The following is a 22,517-nucleotide window of genomic DNA, read 5'->3' as shown; positions in this document are numbered from 1 at the left end:
AGTTGTTGCTGATCTATGGTGGTTTCTTTACCCAGTTATTGGGCTCCCTATTATCCCGTCCTTTCTTTTGCAGAACTCGTTTTGAAGCTTTTTTCAAGGTGAACCTTTTTTTTGATAAGGAAACCTCTCTGTGCAACCTATTCTTCTATATAAATAATTGTGGTTTACTGAAAACTTAAGTTGCAAGTACTTTCATCGAGCCAAATTACTTTGGAAGCAAAGGACAACATTCAGGCTTTCTTTTTTCGGCATCTTTCTCAGATATTTATAGCAGTTGAATCTCCTCATCTAGTAAACAACTGTGTTCTTAATGAAGAACTGTAAATTTGGGGGTTTTGCACTGTTGTTCATGAGCAAAAAATACGTGGGAACACACCCACGTGTTCTTGCAACAGGGTCATTCTTTGGAGCAAGGGAGAGAATAAGTCAAAGGCAAAGTCTCAAACTGAAATGGCTACTGAATGCATTTTAGAAGACAGGGGCAAAATCCTCAGGAAAATCAAATGTAATGTATCACTGGGCTCCAACTGCATTCATCCAAGAGCTCTAATGTAAATTCAAATGTGAAACTGCTTAAATATAAACAACAGTAGTGCTAAAACCTGCCTCAGTGCCAACAGAAAGCAACAAGTTTGTCCCAGCCTTTGAAAAGGGCTCTAGGAGGGGCCCTGTGAATTATAGATGAAGAAATCCGACTTCCCTACCAGGCAGGCTAATAAAACAAGTGCAGTGATGAATGGAGTCAGTTCACACGCAGATAGATATGATACGGTGGGAACAAGCAACTTGCTTTTTTGAAGAGGGAAAGCATCCTTCAAAAAGAGATCTTGAAGGAGTCAGTAAGCCTGGGGATAAGGGTGATTCATCTGATTTAATGTCTCAAATTTGCCGGGAGCTCTCAACAAACTTCCCACTCAGTCTCTGCTTACGTAAAAGAATAACGTTGTTACAGGTAGGGCGGTGAGTGTTTTCTCATAGATTAATAACTGATGAAGAGATACAGAAGATGTGGGATTAAAGTAAATACTTAAGAATTATAAGGGAAGGAGATTTGCTAGCAAGGTCCTGGTTTCTCTCTTACCTATCTCCTCCTCCTGAAATGCGTGTGGGAACCATGCTGTTTAACGTACTGACAAAATGATTATTTTATTTACCGTAATGATTTAACATAAACAATATGGAGAAGGAACTAAAGAGAGAGGTGGTGATTTGAAGGTGAAGAATCATTCAGTATAAGCAAATGTAAAGCTTATGACCAAGAGATGGAGTAAGATCTTGACAATTTTGGTTGACCAGGCAAGAAAATAGCACATGAAATTAATGTTAAAAAGAGAAAAGCAGTCAATTGGGGAGAAAATTGCTGCCTACAGAATAAAGAATTGTGAATAGCCATTACCATTTATGAAAGAGATACTAGAATTGGAAAATGGAATGAAGGATAAAGAAATGGAGACATTGTCTATTAAATGTTTCTAATCCTTCCTCTAGGTAATATCACTAGGAAGGGAGGTATTTTGAAAGGGTATTAAAACCCTTTCTAGGCAGCACAGTTCTTTTTTTAGTAGGTTGAGTGGCTGTGTGACCCCATATATGTTACTTGCTATAATACAGTTGTAGTGTCCAAACTAAACATGTTCATTTATATGTTAAGCTTAACATTCTAAAAATGCATCTTAATATTAGAAAGTCCTTAGGTATTCCTGTAGTGGTGGCCACCTTGCTATCTGTAAGTATTTCTCCATTTAGCTGTCATTGAGCTGATACACCTTCCTCTGTTTGGACTCTGCAGGGCTGTCCACCTTTCTAAATCACATCAAGTTTCTCCTTAAACTGTTCAGCTTTTATGTGTCTTGCAGCACCTTTGAAGTTACTGCCTTCTTGCAGATATTCAGCTTCTTTTCTTGGTTCTCTCTTGCCCAAGACTTTCCAAGACAGAGCTAACTATTCCTGAAAAATTCACTTCTCGTACCAGGTGCCCCATTTAAAAGTAAACTGAAAGACTGACTTCTGTAGGGAACAAGTTGGCATTGTTGAGTGGAATCAGTAGCAGCTCAAAGGTCATAGGGCTTATTCAGTTATTTAGTGTCTACTCTTTCAGGATGAGTTCTGCAAATTGGTGATTATCTCTACTCTGTAGACCAGGTGAGATTCCTGTAACCCACTGTAGTACCAGTTTCATTCATTGTTTTTTTGTAAATCAGGTTTATGACTTCACCTTTTCATCGGGGCAACTATTTTTGTATGTGGCAGATATGTACATTTTAAATTATTTGCAGGCTGGTTTTGGAGTTATTCAGTAACCTGTAGATAAATCCTTTATCTAAATAATACTTCAGAATGTTACTTGTTTAATATAGTAACCTTCAGATTTGAAAAACAAACTACCCCACCTCCCCTGCCTTCAAAATCTCCCTACTCCTTAGCTGAAGATCAGTTTTACAACAGAGGCATTAGAAATCACGTTGAAAGTTGGAGGGGGGGGGGGAGTAATTTTGTTCTGTTTTTAAAGACAGATCTTATATATCCTTTGTCTAGAACAGTTGTTTTAAATGGCATTTAGGTATAAAATGATGGCTGCTTGGTACTGCTCCTTTGGAGTGCATCGGTATGGATTTCACTAAAGAGTCGAAGCTTTCTGTGTTCTTCTAGTTACGTTACCCAAAGATGGCAAAAACTTTAGAAATGGAAAAAGCTGTGAAGACATTTCAGCTGATACGTGGCTATATTACTCCGTAAGAAAGTAAAGCGTGTGCTTATTTACAAATATTTCAGAGACTGTTTCTGTTTGCGTCCATCACAAATTTCTTTGTAGGTTTTAGTTTTAGTTGAGTTACTGTTTCCAGAATGAGATTTGTACTGTGTGGGTTTTGTTGGTGAGAGAATCATCAGCCTCTGGCTCGTTTGAAGCTGGGGTTGGCTTGGCTGGAACGCAGCCAGTGTCTGGCCATGAGATGCTGCCTGCTGCTGGCTTTGGGTTTGAGTTGTAGCGTAGCACTCTGAAACCATCACTTTGGACCATCTGCGTGTACAAACAGTGCTCACTTTCCTAGAAAACTTGAAACTTTACTAACTTGGACATCAACTTGTATACATTGATATATTGTGAATTAAAATAAATAAGCTGATTTGGCTGTCTGTTTCTATCTGTTTTCTTCTTGTATTAAATTGCCTTTGGTTTTAATTTGCTAAAAATTAAAGAAAATGTCTTTTTTAATGACATTCGATCCAAAAGTGGCAATTTCTGTGACTTTTCTTAAAGGCTTTTGTGCTCATTTAACCAAGTTGTAATTCTATAATTATGCCTTCAGTTTTATAGTACCCAGCTGTCAAGAACTCTTTGCTACACATGTCCCTTGACTCCTACTTAGTGAAGAGGGCAAAACACTGAAGTTTACTACAGGATGCATACATCAAAGGTTGGTTGTTGCATCCTGTACAAGTTGAACTGAACGCAGCCGGGTAACGTTAATGCATACCTTGGCTTGCCGACAGTCTAGACAATAGCATGTTCACCAGTAGTTTTATAAGCAATAAAATCCAATAAAAGTTCATACTATTGTTAAGAGAAAGGAAGGGAAGTGATATTTTTGCAGTTACAGTGTTGGTTTATGCTGGCACAAGGTATTTGCAAAACTATTGTTGGGAAAGCAAAACGTGTGTTGGGCTGGAGACACCTTGGGCTACTCTGTGTTCAGAGGAAGCCAGCATTGGTTTTGTTCCTTGTACCTGACTCAGAAATACTGCTGTTGTACTGTCCTGTGACAAATGAATCACATATATATGTCGTGGCCTTACTTAGTTTTCTGTACCAGGCAACAAATGGACATTTTCATTAGCAAGATTCCTGGTCACATACAGCTTCTGATAATTTTTGGTACTTTAGAATATGTTACTTTAGTCTGAAACATTTTTATGCAAAGAAGAAAAAATGATTCACTCTGCTGTATTTGTAACTGTGAAAGCCATCACAAACAAAACAGAGATGCTCAGAAAGAAAATACGAAATGCTTCCAGCATTTTTAAAAGAATTGAGAATTACTTTTACAGTGCCATCCTAGTTTATCGGTTACATCAGTAAATGAGAAGCAAAACCATTCCAAATCTCTCTTTAGGAAAAATATGAATCCTATTGCCTTTTTCTGTACCTGTCCTTTTTGTCCAGAATTTACATCTGGATGTAACAAAGTTGTGACATAGACCTGAGCTCTGCATTTCAATCTCTGTAGTCAAATTTAAATAATAAAAAAAAAAGCATAGACTAAAACATCGTAATGTTTTATTCTTTGCCAGTTTCCTCACAAGCTGCTTAGGAACAGTTGCCATCACCTGATTGCTAAGATACAGTCTGCAAACCCTTTTAAGCCTAAGTTGCCTGCCTGGTGCTCAGGCTTCTGCGGAAGTTTAAACTGAGGTCGGAAGGAAGTATAAGACGATGGTTGAAGTAAATTCAGGGCTGGTTTGATACCTGTCTTTTTAGAAACTTTATTGTTACTGCATTTCATTTTTTACTGCTCTGCTCTTAACTCCTCTGTAAGTTCCTCTCATGAACCACCTCAGAAAATTACTTTATAAAGCAACTTATAACGAGGAAATGTTGATCTAAAAGAGAGGAGGCGTCATGAACATTTTAAAAAAAAATTATTGGATTATTTTTAGTAGAAAGAGAGAACTAAAACTTAAATCGATTTCAAAGTCTAGACTTTTATAGATGACAACTCAGCAGTTTATTCCATTGCAGCCTGTGGCAGGTGGGTGCACACGTGTGCATGCGAGTCATGGGGCTCAGGACTGTCTCGTTTGAGTTTCACATGAACCAAGGTCTTTGACACAACGTAAAGTATTTTAATAATGTATTTTATTTTGTTTCTCTGGTATGTTTTCAAAATCTGTTGCTCTCAAGGGTTTCCCTGTTAATGCTTGTATTTCACAGTTGAAACCTTTAAAGAAAACCTGCCTTAAGATTTCAAAGGTATTTTATAGAGCTAGGTCATCAGCAGAGCTTCATGGTTGATGCCAAACATACAGTCACCTTTGTAGCTAAACACTCTTTAAGGATCCTGAATGGTATCTTAGGGTGTAATTTAAAAAAAAAAAAAAATAAAGAAAGAAAGAAACCCCACCAAACAATTGGCAGTCGAGTGTAATCTTAATGTTGGGGAACTGTTTACAGATAGTGATGCATTTTTTATGAACAAAGAAAAACTCTCAATAAGGTAGCAAGCAGTAGCAGCAGGCATTTCTGAATAAAGCTTTCTGCTTTTTAAAAAAAATTATTTCATATCATACCTTGTGTGGTCTTTGGTGTTTGAGGACTGTTGGAGGAATAGTGTCAAAAGCTAGTGCGCTTTGCATTTAGTTTTGTCCTTGTGGTTTCAGTAAGGTTTTTTATATTGTTGTAAGTATCAGTCATCTTTTCTGTTTTTTTCTGTACTTTCCAGTTTGCTTGACATGAGGAAGTGCAGTTGTATAATTTGGCTCTTGCTCTTGATCAGAGTTCTTGTGGTGATTTGGCAGGTTTAAATAGAAACTTCATGTTACGTAATTTCCCTGGAGCAGATCTTTACTTATGCATGGGTGATGATACAGAGACATGTTACAGCATTGCTTTTTTAATTCGAGACATCAGGTTTTTAAATTACAGGTTATGTGTACTGTTTTCACATCCTTGCCTGTTTTTAAGCACTGTCTTAAAGGGTTCTGATAGAGGAAGACATCTGTCTGGCTTCTGAGGAATGAGCTGGCAGTCATGAGGATTAACATGAGTAGTGGTTGAGCCATTGCAAGGGAGCACCAAGAGTGAGTATATTGTACCTGGGCACATGACGAAGAAGGAGACGCTGGGAAAACTGAGTTTGCTCAGCCTAAGAAAAGAAAGGGATCTATTAACAGTCTTAATGATCTACAACTACGTAGTGGGGAACGTATGGAGAAGACTGAACCAGGCTTATTTTTTTGAAGGTGATGGCATGATGGGAGGTGGACAAATTGAAACCAGGAAATTCTGATTAAATATAAGGAAAAGTTTTACCATGAAGGTGGTCAAACAGAAACAGGGGCTTGGGGAGGATAGGAATGTCACACCTTGGAGACATACAGAACTTGACTGGACACAGCCTTGAGCAACCTGATCTATTTGGCCCTGCTCTGAGCAGAGGTTGGACCGATATCTCCCTTTCAACCTAAATTATTCTATGATTTCGTGAAATAACATTTTCTGTTAGGAAGATTCTGCTTGGGAACTCCTAACTTCCAGTTTCTGGGGGGGGGTTCTGCCATTAACTGGAGTAACTGCATGAGCCAGCAGTGCTAGAATATTCATGTTTTCATGAACCCTGTTTTTTCCTTATTAGCATTATTGGGAGTTTTTGTGAAGCCAAGTTGACAGCTGTGTTTTCAGCATAGTCATCCACCACTTTTATGGAGCACTTTTAATGATCATTTAAGACAAATGTAAATACAGACTCCAAACATTACTTGCACAAATGAGATTCAGCTGAAGCTGGCAGTGTTTATAAAAATGACCCAAGACTGAGGACTTGGTGGTTTTCAGTTAAGAGTTTCATTTATGCCCAGAAATTAATATGAAGTGTATAGCAAACAGTTCTTTCCTCTGGTGACTCTGTTTGACTAGAAAAGTAAGTTGACATGTTAGCTGAAGGTCTTCTATTGTCTCAGGAATGTTATCCTAGCAATGGTTGGCCACTGTGTGTCCTGTATAAATAAGAGGTTAACATTTGCATGAGTGCATATTTCTGTGGACTGCAGAAGAAGCAGAACCAATACTATCGCTGTAAGACATCATTTTACGTACATGTTATTGTTTTATGCTTTTTAGAATGATTTAGAAGCACCCAGGGAATTACTTTTCTAAAATGGAGATTCTGTCCTAAATGAAAAAATAGCATTAAGATAAAATAATTTTGAAGTAATGAGAGGTTTCCATTTTCTTCTATAAATCTCTTTTATTAATTCAGTACAAGCTATTCTTTTAAGATCCTGTAATACTCCCTTTAAAATGTAGAGGGAATTTATGTAAGTGAAAGAACTATTGTTTCACTTCCCGTTCTTGTGAGCTGCAAGCCACAAATATTTTCTAATTACAATTAAGCCAGCCATAGATTGCGTTATCTACAGTATCAGATGGGCACAGTAACTTTCCTTTACAGATGGTCGATGAATGTGCCTTGCTTTCTCATGTTCATTCCTATGAATGGAGGATGAGTGAAGGGAGGCAGTTGCCCAACACATGATATGAGTGTTCCAGAAGATGCTCATTGTAGGCTTCACAATAGGGGATACCACGCTATTTTCCCTTCCAGGGACATCAGTCTGTGTGCATATGTGCACATAAAACCTTGGGGAAATTGATTCCTTATTAAAGGCCCTGTTTGTAGTGTGATTATGCATCCACGTAAATTGTTGAATAATTAATACAAAATTGTGCTCTCTTGTTTAGGCTTTCTCTTAAATGCTCATATATCACACTTCCCAGTTGATACCTAAGTGCTGCTTTGGAGAACTTTAGCTCCTTCACTTTTGAGCATTTATATTCCGGCTGACTGTGAGTAAACATTTACAGGGAAGTGAAAAGAGGCTTCCCACCACTTCTGGTGGCAATTTTGGCAAAATAACAAGCAAGGGAAGTTTAGATGGCCTTAACGGTAAGGGGTGCTGCCACCACTAGCTATGGTAGCATCTAATATTTTCAATTTCAGATCCACTGCTGAAAGATCATGTTACTCATCACACAGGCTTTACAAGCGAACTCGAGATGAAAGAGTGGGTCTGAATCACAACTATTTCTGTTGTGCATGTGAAAAACTGAGCAATGGTCACATTTGCCTTATGACAGTCAGCTCTGTCTCACCTCGTGTTTTAACCACAAGTCAATTCCTTGTTTAAGCATTTGGTCCAAAAAGGCTCTTTGTTTCCAGGGTGCTAAGTGTTCATTCCTTCATGGGTGGTGAGTGTATAGTGTAAAGACAGAGCGTAGCAAAGCCTAATATATAAATCAGGGCAAATTAATTATCTTAATAATAATTTTTCATGGGATAATAAAAATATTTCTTGATAATGTGTCTGACTTGTCAGCGAGTTTTTCTTTGGCATATTGACAGAAATAACTTTAGAAAAGGGTTGATTGCGAAAAATGTAGTGTGATTTTACAGATGCTCGTGAAAGGTATTTCCTGTATAGGACTTAGGCAGAAGAAGCCATGGATGTATTTATATGAGAAAGTTAACAGGAGGCTGGTATCGTTGGTGTAGTGAGTGGGAGTGACTTGGGAAGGAATAAAGAGAAATAATCAGTGATGAAGGTTGAAAGCACTGTGGTAGAACAAGGAAAATAACTGGAAAGCCAAAAAAATTCAAAATGACTGCTAGGAGGAGGGCACAAGGAAAGCACTGTAAGGGTTAAGACCAGAAAGGGGGTACTTAACAGGAATCTGGGCGGTCTTGTGAGAAATCTAGTTTAAGGAGTTAACAGAAAACTTTAAAACTTCTTTTTTTTTTTTTTTTTTTTTTGGCTTTTAAAGATTTTATGTAGAAACCATTTAGGATTTGAATTGGGCTCCGAGATTTTTCTGTCAAATGTCATAAAACTACCCGTTTTTAACAGGAAATGAAACTTTGCCATCTTGTTTCAAAGCCGCACTGTAATACAATAACAACGGTTCCCGAAATACTTTGCCCTGCCAGAAAGCAGCCTGCATGCCTTCGAGTCACTCTGTAGCTAGCAGGAGAAATAACCAAACTCAGGAAGCACCTGGTGTGCTCCAGTTTGGAGGCAGGTGGGGCTGTGTCGAAAAGTTTTAACTAGAAACATGCGACATTCCTTTTTTAGAAGTCATGGAGTCAGACATCCCGAACAGATCATTCACAGGGTTTTGTTTGGTTGGGGTTTTTGTTTTTAGCAACTCTGGATTCACTTGAGGAATTGAAGATGCAAGGGAAGAAATACTTTTTTTTTTAAGCATTTTTATCTGCTATCACTTATAACCACGCAGTGTTTCAGTGAGTTACTTGGAATTTACACATACTTACATGGAAACTATGTGAAAACCTCATGTCCTGTTTTTAAAATTGAATGTGTGTGCACAGGTTTTGTCCTGTTAAGTGAGATACTGACTATAAACATTATTGAAACAGTGAGCTAATAATGTGCATGATTTGAATGGCAGTCTGTAAGACTTAAGTCTATATGAGAAATGAACTGTCCTGTGCCCCCAGAGGGTTATTTAGGACCGAAATGAGAATGGAGTTGGTACTGAAAATGTTCAGATGCTCCGTTGGATGATTCGAAGTGAAACCCAAAGGTTTCTGTGAATAACTGCTGCTTCATCAAAAATGAAAGATCTAGTTGTCTAGCTGTCTTGCTAGTTATTTCATTTTTGATGAAACTTAGGTAATATAGGTTGCAAATTGAAGGTGGTTATCTGGACGCATTGGAGCTAGTTGCAAAGGTGAGCTGTTTTTAATCCTCTACCGAAGCCTCTAGGAATGGTAGAAAAAATTTTTAAAAGTGTTTGAAGCACAGTCTCGCTATAGATTGTGTTGTATTCAAGGAACATGGAAAGCGGTTTAGAAGAAGGCAAAACATGTTATAATCACCATCTTTTGATGGAGCCTGTGAGGGCTGATGTAGTGTCTTGTATGTCAATGGCAGGAGAAAACATTTCTGAGAGGCTTAACTTATGAAAGAGGTAGAGGAGTTATAAGGAGATAAGACCCAAAATAGCACAAGCCCAATAAGTGTAAGATGGAAAATGCCACGCTGAATTTGAAGCGTAATTAAATCCTTTAAAAAAAGTTATTGGGAAAATGGCTTCTAATCTATTATTTTTTTGCATCTTGGTGTCTCCCTGGAGGGAGGCAAACCTGGTAAGAGTTTTTACAGAATTAAGAAGGTTTATATAGGGTATGGCTGCCAAATTGTGAGATGCTTTTTGTTCTTACACCTTCAAAAGCTTTGCTTCTCTGTTTCAGCATAAGTCCATTTGGTGACAGTGGAGGTGTGTTTTACTAGTATGGGTGGATGGAGGTAAGGACCTGGTCATCAGTTATCGTAGCCTGCGTGGACAATGGCCGTTTGAGCTGTATTTTTTGGCACAGTCTCTAGAAAACTCTCTTGCCTTGGGATCCCTTCCTGCAGCTGAATTCTGGGCTTGTGCTTGTGAACCTTTACGGGTGCTGTGGCTTGCAGCACACGCTCAAAAGGCAACACAACGTTGGGTTTCAGCTCCTTTTGAGAGGTCAGTAAATAGCTCAGGGCTCCATCAGCAATGAATGGGGTGTGCAACTGGTATTAGAAGAGAGAAATGTTCCTTCACTGTGAGGTGCTCTGAAAGGACATGAACAGAGCTGATCCATGCACCATTGGAATTAAGCCACAGAAGAGCATTAGGAGGCAAGAATTTCCTATTTAGCATTTACAAATTGCTAGGGAGATAATTGATTGGAAGGCTGGCTGAAAAGCTTGGTCAAGGGAGGAGGAGGAGGAGGGGGAATCCTGCAATATGATTTGTCCATCTACCTGCTAGTTTTCATACAGACAAAAAAAAAAATTCCCATCTGTTCAAGTTGTCCTCCCTGCTAAAAAGGCTTTATAGCTAGGATAAACCCCCTTGTCGTGAAAGGAAGCAAATATTCCCTACCAGCAGATTCATTAGATCTGTAATGCCATACAACTGACTAGCTGGAACAGTGTAGTCCAGGCGACCAAGGATATTATTATGTAATGTTTTACAAATTACTGAAGCACTAAGGTAACTGCTTGTAGGATTTGAATGCTAATTAAAAGTCCCTCTAGTATACCCAGTGTTGCTCATCATTAATGGGAAGAACCTGTTCAGTGCAGCTGAACCCTGTCTGCTGTGTGTGCACTCGCTTCCCCCTTGGCAGCAGCATTGTCCAGAAGCATTGAGCAGCACCCTTCCATTAGTACCTTTTAAAAACCTTAATAGATTTCAAAAACTTCAGGAAAGGTTAAATGCTTAGGTTCAAGGGCTTTAATCTCGCATAACTCAAAGTTATGGGAGCTGAAAATGATCTACAGATCCTGGAAGAAAATTTGTTGAAAGAATCACAACAATATCCTGATTTTTGGGTGCCTAAATTTATTTGGAGAAGCTACTTTTGACTGAAATATAAAACAATGTATGTGGAGATGGGCAGAAATCAGTTGCTAGTTCCAGCTAAAGAATATTAGAAAAAAAAATTTTTAAACTGCTCCTATTAATCAGATTGTTCAGTGTTTTGTCCCAGACCTTAGATATAATGATTTCATTTAATAGATGAGAATTCAGTTTAATGAAAGAGAAATTAAAGATGGTGTGGAGCCCTAGGAAAAAGATGGATAAAAAGGAGAGGGCAAATCTGAGATGCATCTTTTTTCTAAGTAAAATATCTTCACAAATATTTGTGACTATTACATGAATACCCAAATAATTTAACAAGTCATAATAGTTGACCCACTTCTGTCATACCTTGCTCTTCTCAATGGGCATTGATTGTGTTGGATTATTATAGTCTGTTTTTATGGTATGCATATGTGATTTCAAGTACAAATGTCTGTATTTAAATTCTACGTATCAACATTAATGTGAAGGTTTACCACAGACCCTGCTATCTAGCTGGGTCTAGAAGCCCCATTTCAGATTTAAAAGGGGATGTCAGAAACAGTGTTCATCGAATTAACTTTGGTGATTGTTTCAATTTATTTAATAGGAAAGACTAGGTATTAAAGATAGCCTTGTATCAAAGAAATCCCAAGCCTACCAGATTCTTGGGACATCTTTTCCTATGTGATCTAAGCATTGCTTGCGCTATTCTGACTGTGTATTGTCATTAGGACATCTGAGCAGTATTATTGTGAAATTAAGTAGTTTTTAAAGAGGTTCGAGCATTAATCATAGAGTGTGCAGCACTGTTGAAATAAGTTTGAAAAGAACCTTACTTTAATGCAACTATGTTCATCAAATGATGTTATGAGAGTAAAATATATTTAGGTGTTTTCAATCAGGCCATGCTTAAAAAGTGATTTAGTTAAAAGATAGTTTAACACCACCAGATCCTATTTTGTTCACTTTTCTGTTCATTTTTGTTACCCATTGCTGTCGTGTATCAAATAGTAGAAGCTTATAAAATACTGTCAGTTTCTGGAGAAAATGGTACAACCAATAAACCCATCAATGCTTGTTTAGGAATACTGCTTGTAACAGGGTTTTTGTGCCAGGCTTTATGTTGAGAGTGGGGGGAATCTGTTTGAAGGGGGGAAACCTTTCACAATATTTTTAATTACAGACTTCAGACTAAAATTATCTTTCTCCTCACCCACTGGTGCTTATAAGGAGTGCACGCATAAATTGTTAGCATGATTCCCCTGGGAATAAATGAGAATGGACTACTAAAAGTAATAAAGCATAATTGGCACATGGAATTCCCAAGCGATATTTGGGAAACAGATTAATCTTCTGTGCTGCAATGCAGCTGCTATACCTTTGGCATACCCCTATGATGTTTTTTCCTTTATTGTTTGAGATAATTTCTTTCATTGTTCTATGATTCTATAATTATTACAATAATCACAGTCCCGTGACTCTGAGCCATTTTCCTTTTAAGAACATGTTTCTCATTTGCGTAGATTACAAAAATTCCTAAAAATAGTTTCACTTGCTTTGGTCCTTAAATTTCAGTATGACTGGTAAGGACTAGTTAGTAATCCTTTAGTAGAGTGCCTTTTCAGGGATGTGGGGTTTGCTATATGAAGTATGCTCTGCCTTTTTCATACTGTTCAGTTAATTGACATTTTAATATAAAATTTAAAACATGCATTTTAATTTGAGTTGGAAAATGTCTTCATTATCCTGAAAAGACCCTTTGTGTTGTGGATTAGACAGTGCAATGTTGCATGGACCACATCAACTGCCGGTTATGTCTGTTTGGCGTGATAAGAATCTGAAATGCTCAGTAATAGATTAAACTTATTGAAGTTTCTTATATTGCAATATTGCCATCCCTAAACTTACTCTGTAATCATCTTTTGAAAAGCCTGTTCACTGAATAGTTTGCTGGAAGTGACAGGTAACTTTAAACCTGTGTACAGAAAAAAAACCCATATGGAAGTGATAAATCCAAGTAGCAATTGGGAACAACAGCCTGTGTTGGAGTAGAAAAGGTTTTGTTCAACACATTTATTTGAAGTAGTAAATGAAAAGCACACTGGACAAAAAAATTAACTGCTGTTAAAATGATAATATAGAGATTGAATCAACTGAATAAAAACTAAAACCAGCAGTGGCAAAATAGATGGTTAAAAAATGGAAACTGCAAAAGAGTAAAGAAAAGCTCATGAGGAATGCATATGATGAGTATCTGATATTTTTTTTTACACTTTTTTATGCATTTTATCTGCCAAGGGAGTATTTTTAACTATTAAGAAACATGGGATTTGGTATGAAAAGCATTTTCATATGCATATTTGTGTCAATTTAAGGTTTCTGTTCCTTAGTCTATACTCTTGTAGAACACAGAATATTTTGAAACTTATCCAGAAGAGCTGGTGTGTCTGAGTCAAGGATGTTTCATCTATAGTATGAAGGCTTATATGGAGACTTGCTGGTAAATCCACACCTTTGACACAGTGGAAGTCTGTAATAAGGGGAAATTTCAAGAGCTTTCTTGGAGATGGGTCTGTGTTTGTGTGTGATTAAATCCTGTAGGAGCTAAGAATTGTCATGGTTGTAGCCTATTCTTGAGCAAAGTACATTTCTTTAGCCTACCTTCCAAATTATGTAAAAGTATATATGTACTTTTTAAACTGCAAAAGAAAATAATTCTTTGTTGGATACATTTTCCTACTGAAGAAAAAATAAGAAAGCCAGCTGCAATTGTTAGACATAGCACATACTCCACTGCTGTTCAGCAGTCGTTATGATGATGATGATGTGGTCAGCATAATAACCCTTGAATAGCAGAAATCAGTAGCAAAATGCTGAATGATTTCAATATACATTTTTCCACGTGAAGGAAGCCAAATATTATTGGCAGGAACAGTGTAGAGTATTCTTCAGATATGAAGGTAACGTGATGGTGACAGTCTGCCACAAAGTGTTCTTCTGAGTGTTGGATTCGAGCCAGAATTTTTTTTTCCAAGAATGAGGAAGTACAAAAGCAAAGATGATTGCACCAGTGCAATTTATTGGAAATTAGTCATGTCAGAAGAAGGATCCCTTGGGATTTATTCCAGTGCTATGAAAGAAAAAGCAAAATAGGGCCAAGAAGTCTTTGGAGATGATACTTTAAAACTTTTGGGGAAAGTAGGTGTGTTTCTAGATTATAAAGAATCTGTTTTAATCTTCCAGGGTTTTTTAAGCCTTATATGGTAGAATTTGAAGATCTGGTTTTCCATTCTTACGGCAATTTTACATCAGCGTATTCCCACTGATTTAAGTGGAATTATTCTTGAACCCTGAAGTGTTAATTTAATGCTGTCTTCATCAGGTAACTCTCTCATGGCTGTCTTGCCTTGTGGGGCAAAGAATTCTACAGGAGATTTCCTTCTGTGCCTGTGTTTACCTACTAGACCCTCATCATTAAATGTGACAACTACAGGGTACTACCATGAGATCTGTGGAGGCAAATCTAGGAGGAGTACTTAATATTATCATTAGTTTTGCTTATAATTGTTTCGAAGGGGCTTTTTCTCTGGATTGGAGGAGGGTGATGGGCATCTGTTGGTTGGGTTGGGTGATGGGCATCTGTTGCCATTCCATGTTTTTCTGTGCTCAGAGTAGACTTCAGTGCACCAGCAACAAAAGTTTTGTCATTAAAAACAATGACCCAGCCTAAATTGTAAAGGAACAAAATGATGTGCAGAACAATCATCAAGTGACTAATGAGACCAAACAAAGAACTTGCGAACAAGCCCAAAACTATTGACATTAGAAAATACAAAGCTCTGGGGTAAGGGAAAGTGCAAAGTGTGCTTATGAGCACCGAGCTGAAAGGCAAGCAAACAGAAGTCAGGGCACTTGTTGTCTTCTGGTGTTTGTTGTTCCCCTGTTTGCCATGATGAAAACTCCTTCTCTAGGTTGGGGGACGAGAGGAGGAAACTAAGATAGCTTCTGCAGCCTTTGTTGATTGAAATAGATGCTTTATACATTTTGCAGCCTTTTCCATCACATTCTCTTCCTACCGTTTGGTCTGCTTTTTTTTATTTCCACTCATTCCCAGATTTTTTTATCATTTCTCCACTCCTGAGCACTATGGATATGTCCCTGGAATGTCTTTCGCTTCCTAGTTCACAGCTGGCTGTTTAAGAATGCACTTCTGAAGGCAGTCATGCAGGATGTTGATTTAAGAAAAAGAAAATAAAAAGAAACAGGAGAAGCTAATTAGCTTGACAGCAACAGTACAGTGAGACAGTTATAAAAATTCCTTAAAATTATTTTCTATGAAACTGCAAGAAGGACCAGAAGCCGGAGAGGTGGCAGAGGATCTTTCTGTAGGGACTCTTGAGTTACTGGGCCAAAACTTTCTTCATTTCAAGGAGGTAAGAACAGGTTGGTGGCTGGGGAGGTAGAAGAGTTTGCTCTAAGTGCAGTAAGGGGTAGCAGAGTAAAAATGTCTGCAAGTTACTACTCTTTTTGTTTGTTTTGGCTGCTACTTTGTGTCTGACAATGCTTGAGGTTCAAAGAAACTACCTGCTGCAGGACTTGAGGGCAACTGAGGTGCCCAGGACACTTGGCTGTCCGCCCGTACTTGAGGGTTGGTTATCTATGGAAATACTTCAGAGTAGAGCTGAAGATGTCATGTTAAAGAGGAAACAATCAAAAGCAATTTTAATTGGTAGTAAAAGTAGAGTGGTTTTGCTGCATTATTTAATTTTTACAAAGTGTTGAAGGGACCAGCATAAGCAGATGAGCAGTATTCTGCAAAGGAATGCACACCTTGGGTAAGCAGCAAATGCTGGTGGAACCCTGTTGTTATTTAGAAAGCTTTTTTCCCTGTTCACATCCCAGATAGCTGCCTGGCAGCAGTCATTTAAGAAAAACCAAGAATTTCAGTCCCATCCTGCCTTTTACACTTAGCCCTTTGGGACTGCTCCCAGCTGTTGTAGCTCTGCATTTTGAGTAGCAGCTGCCTGCCCCAAATTAAATAGAGGCCTTCCTCGCTCTGTCCAGATGTATCATCTTTAGGGTAGTTGTGTTTCCCTTTTGTGGGACCCCACTAGATTCCAGATGTTCACAAGCAGAACTGGCTAGTGTTACTTCACTGAGAGTGAGTTGGACCTGGACCTCACTGTGAAGGAGGCTTATCACCACAGCAGCTTTGGATGTGCATGATTTTCCTGGGATATGCAGAATTTTATGGCCTTAGCTTCACACTGCTTTGCATTGGATGCAGACTGTGTGGCTGCACTACCGCTAAGTGGAAATTCTGATTTTGCAGAGCTAACCTTAGATGGTCCTTTCTCCTTGCAGGCTGAGGAGATCCAGCACTAACTTTTTCATCCAGACAAGAGGGTAGGTTTTTGTCATCTGCTTTTCTTAGCAGCTTTCTCTATTTGCACATATCGTTTAGCAGAAAATTAGGATTTTTATCAAATGCTCACCCTGTAACGGGCAGGCTAGGCAGCAGGCTTCTAGTCATTTTTAAGTCAGACTTCAGACTTCAGTGTCGTGATCGGTGCAGACGCTCCACAGTTGTTCCTACAGGATTGCAATGACTGAGAAATGCAGAAGCTCGCAATAGTTTTATGTCAGCCGATACATGGCTGCTGCAGGCGTGCTGTTCAGGGACACTTTTATTGCTTTGATCTTTGGGTTTGTTGGTAATTTATATATAGAAGTTGTGTTTTGTTGACAAATACTCACAGACCTGATTTACTTTCATGTTAGGATGTCTTGATGGAGAAGAAGGGTATTTCAGCAGTGACAAATACTGCAGTGATGGAAGAATTTAAAAAGAAAAAGACTTACAGAAAGCAAGCTCCTCTTCTGTGTTAGGAGAAATTGATGCCTAGAATAAATTACTACCAGGAATCAGCATTTTTAAGGGAAAATCACTGTGGAATGTAACTGTTAACTGAAAAGGAAGGGTTTTCCTGACCTTCCTTCCTTTCTTTCCCCGTGTCCTTGGGAAACGCTGTTACGCATCACTGATCTGAATACTGCTGAGTTTGGCAAAGCCAGCTGAATCAAGTGGTTGCCTTTATTACTTCTGAGTTTTAGACAGGTTTCCAAAATACTCTATCCTTCACTGTCAAATAATATGAGATCCACTGCTATGCTTGGGATAAAATACATGCGAACTACTTTTGTTCTTAACCTCTCATAGACCCAGAAAGACACTTAAGCTAATGTCTTAATAGTAATAATTCCTGTTAACAATTCAGCTATTAGTGTACCTACCCCAACCTTTCCTTTTTATATTCTGAGGTATTTGCAGATAAAAATTAAAACACTTGGAGTCTCATTTACCAAAATCATTCAACTGAAAATTCCCAGACTGTACCATCCGTGAGATTGCACTGTTTATCTAATGGATTATAGGCATAAGTTTTAAACACAAACACTCAAAAAGCTTTGCTCAGCATGCTTGTTATGTAATTTATATATTGGTTTTTTTAACGTTAAGTAAGAAAAAGTTTGGAGTACTGTTACAGAAAATACGGATGAAAAATGAGAGTCCCTTTTCTTAATGGGTTACAGGTTGTTTTAAAAACAAAACAGATCAGGGATAAATAAAACAGGGTTTCTAAACCAAATGAGAATAAGAACTTAATTTTCATTTTTAATAGGCTACCTAAAATAGAAGGCAGCATCTATGATACGGATCTCTCTTTATTTAGGGGTTTTGCTATGATTAGTAAACAGGAACATATGTCAAATTACTGTGATGCAATACCATTGACTTCATAGAAAAGTTATCACTCCATGAACACAATGATTTTTGTTCAGTTCATTTAAAACTTTTCCTTATCTTTTCGTTTTCAGACTGTAGTCGGGGTGGGGTAGGGTTAGGTCTAATTTTGTTGTTACCTCCACCCATGTAAGGAAATTCTTTGCCTTCAACATCAGCTATATTGTTTCCGGCAAAGTGGTAGCAGCGTACGAAGTATTTGTCAAGGTTTTTAATGCTCGGCATAGGCAAAATTAGCACAAGTAAGGTGTTGAGTTGCATCAACTCACAAAAGGATGGATGTTTACAGGTGAAAACTTAATTTGATCTACGATGGTCATCTTACTGAAAGAGTGGAGTTCCAGTGAGGGTTAGAGAGTTCAAAAATATATAAAAATATAAATGCTAGTGTTTCAAAATACGTAATTATTTCTGGACAGTGATGATTCAGATGAGACTAGTGTAAATTAGTCAGTGAAAACACGCTTGGCTTTACAAGTGTGGTTTTAACTGTGTTTTTTTAACTTAGTACTGTAAGGTCCAGGTTATGGTGCCTGGCGGATTCAGATTCTAAATGAGAGGCTTAATTTGAACATCTGAGTTTAAACTGTAAAAATATTATGCAGAGCTTCAGCACAGCTTAGCAGTTGCTGTGCAAGACAAACATGAATAGAATAACAGGAATATTTCAGAAATAAATGAGATAAAATGGAAGACTTGCCTTGTGGCTTTGCGCGACTCTGGTCTGTGTTATGCATGGGTCACATAGTTTCCATTTTTTCTTTGGGATTTGAGAAGGAATGAGTCTTCTAAAGTAAAAAATACATAGTAGTTTAGCTTGTTCTCCGTCTGCTCTAAGAAATTGAAATGGTAATTTTTAAATGGAGTGTGACTGAGACCTGTAGTTGTTCTAGTGAAGAGACCTGGAAGCAAGTTACGTGAATGAACATGATACGTTCAACAGTGTCTTTTCTACTTTCCGCATTATCATCTTAGATTAAGAACAATGTCCCAAAGGCAACGAAATGTACTAACAATGTCTAAAATAGTTTTATTTACATCTTTGCTTTTGAGGAAGTATTTATAGAATGTAGAATGATTAAAGCCAATGCATCCAAGTTCCTAAAATGTTTAATATAATCTCTTGAATTAAAAAGAAAAACTTCCTTAAAATGGTGATCTGAACTGGGACTGAATTTTTTTCCTAGGAAAACTGTGCTATGTTATACTTGAAACTTTATGTTGAAATCAGAAAAATGTTCTTTTCCTGCCACCCTCCCACATCATTTTATTGATTTGAATTAATGTACAGGATTTGTTATAAAAATACGCTTTAATTTGGTTGTGTATCCATTGCCTTCGTTAACAGTTTTGGTTCTTCTCAGGTCTAATTTCATCCGTTACCTTCTAAAGCTTGGACTCAGGTGGGGAAGTAGTTTTGCAAGTATGACAATTCCATGGTAAAAAAATTATTTCTTAAAAAATGTTGACTTTTTTCTATCCTTGGAAATTGTAGTTCTGTGGTACTTAACTTTGTATTATCTTAGTTCTGATGCCAGTTTTGTTTCAAAAAAAGCCTTGATTTCCTTTTGAGGCTGAAAAAAGAGACAGGTTTTTCAGTCTGATTTTAATACAGTTAAGTGGTTTAGTAATCTTTTGAGATTCAGAAAGAGAACAAAAGCCATTGTAGTGGAATAATGTGTGTTGGGTTTTTTGTAAAAAAATTTTTTTTCAGCTTCCCCTTCAAGTTGTGTGATCAGAAATTTTGAAGACTTCTTATTTCAAACCTAAGTTGATACGTTCAGTGGTTTGGGTCAGTGTTTGTAAGTAAATGAGATTCAGATTGTAAAATCCCACATGAATGTTAATTTGTATTGTGTAGTTCAGCAAGTCAAGTCTTCTGTTTTAATATTAACATATCCAGCTTGATATAATAATTACCATTTTATAGAATGAATAGATACATTATCATTGAAAGCAACTGTAACCAACCAGCTCTCTAATCCTGTAACTGACGGGATGTCACGTTTTCTGTGCAGCTATGAGGTTTTTAGCATGTGTTGGAGCTGCACGCTTAGCCATGGGTTTACTTGGCTGACAAATATGCCTGTGTTGTATTGCACTGACTTTAATAACTTCAATTCTAGCAGCTCTCGTCAGTATTTAAGAACTTCATCATATTGAAACCACTTTTAATTAATGAAAGGAGAACGGCTGTAATGCAGTTTTCACATGCTGACAGATTTGTATGCTTCCTAATGTTTTGCCACACTTTGATGTTCTTTCTTATTTATCTTTCTTATCTATCTCTATATCACACTTGGGGGGGCGTATTCTGGCATCTCAGCACAAAACTTCAGAGCTGTGGTCATTGCAAGAGGAGTGGGGAAATAACGAAGTTAATAGTTATATATCTTTTTATATTCCTAGAACTACAAAAGGCAACTGTAGATAAATTAATTTCTAATGCTCCGTAGGTAATAGTTGCAGAGAATAAACACGTGTTGCGATGGGCTTCATCTTGCTCAGCTTTATATGACCCCTGTGTAGACATGTATATCTAAGCTAATTGTCTGGGCGCTATTTACGGTCAGTGAAGAGGAATAGGCACTTAGCATGCTGCGTTTCATCTGACCTATTTTAGCCATCTATCTTAGAGGGAGGTGAATCACACCACAGAAGTACCAACTTCTCTCCATTGACTCTAAAAAGGACCTAGAGTGACAAACTCTGATGTAGATGTCTGCACTGTAGAAGTCTTAAGTTAAATGACATGAACCCCTCCTGCTGAGTTTAACATAAAAAGAACATATGGGCTTGATACGAAGGCAGGGGGAGTGAGTGCTGAAATACTTGTTTATAGCATACTGGAATGAAAAAATCACAGCTGCTTTGCAAACTGAGCATTTATAATTGCTTTGCCAACTTTAAGCTATTTATTTACATTTATTAGCAGAGTTGCACTCCAGCCTGGTGTTTGATCTGAAAAGCTTTAGGAACAGATATGCTTGATCATAAACGTCTGCAAGTTCTGTTTTGGGGGAGTTTCAGGATTGCCGTCGTCATGCAGCAATTCTCCCGAGAGCACAACTAGTCTTAGCAATTTTATACATCATCTGTATTCCCTAAAAGTGCAAGACAGATCTGCTATTGGGACTGTGTGTGTTTGATGTGAAAAAAAAATGCCCTTGAAATGGGATGGTAACTTTCGTGCTCATACAACTGTGATACTGAGGTCTTATCCCTTTAGCGTTATAAAAGCACACAAAGTGTTAAAATCCTCATGCTAACCTAGGACTGCGCCTTATGAAGTAAATGTGCATTGCAAGATGAATTCCAGTAAAGCTGTGCCTATACCAAGACAGACAAGAACTGAAGCTGCATATGTGTATCACTGTGGGTTTTTTATGGATTTGCGGTTGGGAATTTCCTAACATTTTTATCAGTTGAACGTCCCAGCCCTAAGCTCATATTATATAATTCTTCGAATAAGAATTTTTTTTTTTTTTTAATTATGCTTAACGGAGTGTTTGGTGGAGCTGACGTAACTTGTAAGAGCCTGGAGAAGTTAACCTATAGCTCTTTCCCAGCCATACAGTGCGTCTTCCTTCACTTAACAGAGCCTTCCCGTCGCTGGGGGCCTCAAGTAGCTGCCCTGGCTGCTGACCCCGCGAGACCGGCCTTTGATTCGGGGAGCTGGCAGCATGGCTGAGTGAGCCGGCTACATTGTGGTGGCTTGAAAGAAATTCCCATGTTTGCTGCTGGTTTGGCATGGCGGACTATCTGTTTTCTGATGGCCGTAGTCTTTGCGCTAGCAAGTTTGAGGCAGGTTCAATGTCTACGGTTGAAGGAAATAAATCAGCCTGTCCTAGGAAGTACTTTACTCTTGGTAGGCAGAGGATGAAGAAAATAGTGTAGCATAAAGTAGATTTTGGATATAAAATTTTGAACATAAGAATTCCAGTCACACAATTTTGTTACTTTCCTCAAAGCATCCTTCACTGAGGATGTCTGTATGTTAAGTTTTAATTTCATCTGCTGGTTGCTGAAACTTTTTTTGCAGAAGGAAAGTCTCTTCTGTTCATCGTGAGTTCTGAATGATTTGTCCCTGATTTACATGTGTCTGTTAGCCTCGTCTTAAATGTTGGGCTTGATTTTGCTGGGGCAGAAACTATTTCTTAAGGCTTGTACAATTTCACCTCCCCCCCCCCCCCCCCGAATTTTCAAAATTATTTAAATAATCAAATGCAATTTTATATAGAAATGCATTCTTGAATCTTTTGAAATGTGGTATACACTATTTCAATGAGTATACTGTTTAAATGGCTCTCAGTGAAATGTGATATATTGAAAAATACATATAATATATATTTAAATATATCCAGAGTTGAATGTTTAAAGGAAATTGTCAGTCACTTGCAAAGTTGTACAAGAACTTGCATTAAACCTATGTATAACATATGCCGTGCGATGTGATTTTATGGCTCTGGTTACAACAGAGCTTTTGAGATTGAACTTTGATGTTGTCCTCTGGTAACTACTAAGTTTGTGATAAATTTTTGTTATGTATTTGGTATTTCTGTGCACAAAAGGGATATGTTGTGTTTATGTGAC

General features: G+C 37.8%; 1 protein-coding gene across 1 annotated transcript in view; it reads left to right on the top strand.

The window, feature by feature from the left end:
- The window catches only part of FCHSD2 (FCH and double SH3 domains 2), a 162,503-nt gene that overhangs the window by 98,229 nt on the left and 41,757 nt on the right, over positions 1 to 22,517 (top strand). The gene's annotated exons all lie outside the window — the stretch shown is intronic.

The sequence above is a fragment of the Buteo buteo genome, chromosome 18, assembly GCF_964188355.1.
Source record: "Buteo buteo chromosome 18, bButBut1.hap1.1, whole genome shotgun sequence".
Taxonomy (NCBI): domain Eukaryota; kingdom Metazoa; phylum Chordata; class Aves; order Accipitriformes; family Accipitridae; genus Buteo; species Buteo buteo.
Note: the sequence above shows the minus strand (reverse complement) of the source record. Positions and strands in the feature narration are given on the sequence as shown.